This window comes from Phocoena phocoena, chromosome 10 (genome assembly GCF_963924675.1).
Source record: "Phocoena phocoena chromosome 10, mPhoPho1.1, whole genome shotgun sequence".
NCBI lineage: Eukaryota > Metazoa > Chordata > Mammalia > Artiodactyla > Phocoenidae > Phocoena > Phocoena phocoena.
In genome coordinates this window covers 60751082-60756360 of record NC_089228.1, presented here as the reverse complement: position 1 = coordinate 60756360, position 5279 = coordinate 60751082, and positions in this window count along the sequence as shown.

Here is a 5279-nt window from a genome sequence, read left to right as displayed (position 1 = left end):
CTCTGGGAGATTTTTGCCATTTGATATTACATGGTGCTGGGAGGTCTCCTGTGGACCAGTGTCCTCAACTTGGCTTTACCACCTCAGAGGTACAGCCCTGATGCCTGGCTGGAGCACCAAGAGCCTTTCATCCACACGGCTCAGAATAAATGGGAGAAAAGAAAGAAAGAAAGAAAGAAAGAAAGAAAGAAAGAAAGAAAGAAAGAAAGAAAGAAAGAAAGAAAGAAAGAAAGAAAGGAAGAAAGAAAGAAGAAAGGAAGGAAGGAAGGAAGGAAGGAAGGAAGGAAGGAAGGAAGGAGATAAAGTAAAAGAAAATAAAGTTATTAAAATAAAAAAATAATTATTAAGAAAAGAAAAATTTTAAGTAATAAAGAAACAAAAACAACAAAAATGGACAGACAGAACCCTAGGACAAATGGTTAAAGCAAAGCTATACAGACAATATCACACAGAAGCATACACATACATAGTCACACAAAAGGAAAAAGGGAAAAAAAAAATCTTTGCTCCCAAAATCCACCTCCTCAGTTTGGAATGATTCGTTGTCTATTCAGGTATTCCACAGATGCAGGGTACAACAAGTTGATTGTGGAGCTTTAATCCGCTGCTTCTGAGGCTGCTGGGAGAAATTTCCCTTTCTCTTCTTTGTTCACACAGCTCCCGGTGTTCAGCTTTGGATTTGGCCCCGCCTCTGCATGTAGGTCGCCTGAGGGCCTCTGTTCCCCACTCAGACAGGAATGGGTTAAAGGAGCAGCTGATTCGGGGGCTCCGGCTCACTCAGGCCAGGGGGAGGGAGGGGTACTCGGCGCAGGGCGAGCCTGCAGCGGCAGAGACCAGTGTGACTTTGCACCAGCCTGAGGCATGCCGTGTGTTCTCCCGGGGAAGTTGTCCCTGGATCACAGGACCCTGGCAGTGGCGGGCTGCACAGGCTCCGGCAGGGGAGCTGTGGAGAGTGACCTGTGCTCGCACACACGCTTCTTGGCGGCTGCAGCAGCAGCCTTAGCGTCCCATGCCTGTCTCTGGGGTCCGCGCTGACAACCGTGGCTCACGCCCGTCTCAGGACCTCCTTTAAGCGGCGCTGTTAATCCCCTCTCCTGGTGCACCAGGAAACAAAGAGGCAAGAAAACGTCTCTTGCCTCCTTCGGCAGCTCCAGACTTTTTCCCGGACACCCTCCTGGCTAGATGTGGCGCACTAGCCCCTTCAGGCGGTGTTCACACAGCCAACCCCAGTCCTCTCCCTGGGATCTGACCTCCGAAGCCCGAGCCTCAGCTCCCAGCCCCCACCCGTCCCGGCGGGTGAGCAGACAAGCCTCTTGGGTTGGTGCGTGCTGGTCGGCCCTGATCCTCTGTGCGGGAATCTCTCCACTTTGCCCTCCGCACCCCTGTTGCTGCACTCTCCTCCGTGGCTCCGAAGCTTCCCCCTCCGCCTCCCGCAGTCTCCACCAGTGAAGGGGCTTCCTAGTGGGGAAACCTTTCCTCCTTCACATCTCCCTCCCACTGGTGTAGGTCCCGTCCCTATTCTTTTGTCTCTGTTTTTTCTTTTGCCCTACCCAGATACGTGGGGAGTTTCTTGCCTTTTGGGAGGTCTGAGGTCTTCTGCCAGCGTTCAGTAGGTGTTCTATAGGAGCAGTTCCACGTGTAGATGTATTTCTGATGTATTTGTGGAGAGTAAGGTGATCTCCGTTACTCTTCCGCCATCTTGAAGCTCCTCCCCTCTATTTGTATAGCACATGAAGCTTTTGCATTACTATTTTTCACAGTAAACTTTGTGGAACTATTTAATTTTTTTTAATTTTTATTTATTTATCTATTTTTGACTGTGTTGGGTCTTCGTTTCTGTGTGAGGCCTTTCTCTAGGTGCGGCGAGTGGGGGCCACTCTTCATCGCGGTGCATGGGCCTCCCACTGTCACGGCCTCTCTTGCGGAGCACAAGCTCCAGACGCACAGGCTCAGTAGTTGTGGCTCACAGGCCTAGTTGCTCCGCGGCATGTGGGATCTTCCCAGACCAGGGCTCGAACCTGTGTCCCCTGCATTGGCAGGCAGATTTTCAACCACTGCGTCACCAGGGAAGCCCAGAACTATTTAATTTTTAAAACTATGACTATATAAGCTCATAAAGATAAAATTACATTAAAATTTCTTTGTAAAATGTAAAGCAACAGATAAAGACTATCATTATTATTAATCATAATATTAATAATATACTGTTTCTTCAGTTGGTTTGAGACAATAATTATGCTGATTAAATGAGATCATATACATTAATGTCTAGAACACTGCTTGGCAAATAATACCAGATCAATAAATAAAGATTTCTTTCTTCTATACCTCTAAATCAAAATACCTAAAAGCTTTCCTCATATCAAAATATATTAAAAGCCTTTATTAAAGCAGTAGTAATTTCCTGCCTGTAAAATATAGTTGTGTTAACAAATACAAAATTTTAAAAAGAAAAGAGAAAAACTTGAGATGTTTTATTTTTTTTGATCTACCAACAAATATTCCTTGAGAGAATTATCATAATATAAATTATTTTTAAAAGCAATAATTTAATACTGACAAATTATAGTTCTGTAGATACAAAATGGAAATTAAATAACTTACAATTGACTTAAATTGTTTCATATTTTCCCAAACCAATATGATGGTTACCAAATGAAATGGAAAAACATAAAATCAAAAGGAAAAACATGCCAGTTAATCATAGCATAATTTTTTTCCTAATATGGTATAAACAATTTTAAAGTTCTTACTGTATGACATCTTAGGGTGTGTATTTTCTCAACTCTCAGAAGAAGATTAGGAACATATCATGTGCCTGTTTTTTTGTTTAACCAAGTTGCTACCCAGACTTTGTTTAGAGCCCTGAAAAGTCCAGGCTCCTTACATTGCAATTAAGCGATGATGTGATCTGACCTGGATTTGTATATGAAGTAATCACAAGCCATCTCATAGGTAGAGTTTTGTGTTTCAGGAATGAATTCTCATGGGAAAGAAGACCTTTCTAGAAATTCTGTTTTAAATGGTTTTGGGGAATTTCATAGACATCCTCAAACAATATGGTATTACTTGTTCCCCAATTTGGTATCAACTGTCAATACCACTTATCAAGGCTAGGCACCTGTAATATATATACAAGAGAGTCTTAGATGGTTCCTAATGTCAGCCCACTCTCATCTGCAATCTACAATTCATCATTTCACATTTTCACACTTTCCGAATGTCAATATTACACAGCCTCTTAAAATACAGATAGTGAAAAATGCAAAGAATGATGGCAGATTAGGCCTTGATTCAGTTTTTAGGCTCATAATCTATTTATTTCTAGATCATTTGAATCTAGCTAATATAATGGGAAACACGGATACCTCAATTGGTTAAGAAGACTTTCCCAGCCTCCCCAATCCTCCCAGTTATATTCTTTTCTTCCACGTGTTTATTAAGGTTGAATGTTAACACATATTTATGTGATTCTTTTATTTCATCATTCTCACCCACTAGACTATAAGTTCCCTAAAGAGAAGCACCTCATCTTTTTTTCTGGTTCAGAATTGTAACCCAGTGTTTGGCAATGTGCCTGGCACATGGTAGATTTTCCACAAATGTTTATTGAATGAATCAATAAGGTACATTGTAATTGGAAAAGTCACTTCACTCCAACAGAAATCACTGTCATGGAAACAAACAAACAGATTTTACCACTAAAATTCTCCCACGATGACTTTGGACTTTGTTGCCAAGAGGCATGTTTGCCCCCGAGCATAGTGGGGTCAACTTGTGGCTGGTACACTTTGGTGGAATAATTGCATAGGGACTGATGAAGAGGATTAAGAAGGTTGCTCCAGGACCATTGCCAAGCACCCCACACCCTGAAGACAGCTTCCACACCTGAACTGTGATATATGCACCCCCAGGGCTTACTAGGCATTGGCTCAAAGATAACACATAACCCCACTTCCTTCCAGCCCATCTGAGCAGAAGGCTGGGGAAGAGGGAGAGGGGCCGTGGGGTCAGTGGTGGCACCCTGGTGATAGGACCCCTTTCTGTGACGGGGGAGATGCTGCTCACCCTCCCTCCCAAACAAGGTAGTTGGAGTGCTAACAAAATGGTTCAGAAAGATTGAGGGTGCCTGCAAAGAAGGGAAGGTACTGTTGATGTGCCCTGCTCCCAGCTGAATGAGGAAAGGGAAGTGGGGGTGAGTTTGAGGGATTGAGAGATGGAAGGGCAGAGGTGCAGCCTGCATGCCTATCATCTGGTATTGCAAGGATTCATGGGTTTACAACAGGTGAAGCGAACAATGCTGAAGGGGGCTGGGCTGGAGCCATCTTGCTGGCACCCTGCGCCCTGCCCCACCCACCACCCCAACACCAGAGGGCAGCTGGTTGGTAAGGGGGCTGTAGCAGACAGTTAATATCAGGAGAGGGGTGCGGGCGTGCAGGCAGGGATGATAAACCAGAGCCACCTCACGCCTCACACCTCACACATCTTTTGGGAATCCTGTAACCAGAGGTCTCCTGGAGCGCTACAAATAATTCACACTGAGGACAAAATGGGTCAGCGCTAGTATGAGAAAAAAGTTAGTAAAAATCCAGGCTCCCAATATCATATTCAGTTCAGATCTTGTAAATTCTGAGGAGTAAGGTTGTACAAACAGGAAAGTAATTGTGGAATAAGCTTCTTGTAAATACGACCTGCCCGAGACCCTCTGACCTACTTCTTAGCAGCTCTGTTGAGGAATTTACTGGAAGGCAAGTTGAATTCACCACGCTGACCAGCCACAATTCCGTCCTCACCCATTCTGGTTCAGCAGCTGTACAGGTGTGCCTTCCTCTTGGCTATAGTAGTACTCATGAATAACTGCTGGTAAGTAAAATTTATTAAATCATATTGTAATTTCAGTATAACAAAGGAGTTTTTTCTTTACTAGAAACCTGTAATGAATTCATTGTTTAAAGTTTATAATAATCACACTAATTTATAACCAGAGCCTGGATTTTCTTATATTTTAGGATTAGTGTGATAACCAGCATGAGATTCCTGCTGCATTACTTTACAGCTGATCACTGGACTTGTCTCTTGCAACTGTTTTATATTTCTTAGCAATATTAGTGGAAAAGAGGTTGTTAACTTGAGGATAAATTGCTTTCTATAAGTCAGGATTCTTAGCTGCAAGCAACAGATACTTTAAGATCTCATTTAAGAAAAATAATTCATTAAATGAACATTAAGTAGTTCTTAGAATCTCTGAGAGGTTGCGGAAGCAAGGTTTGGAGTCTACA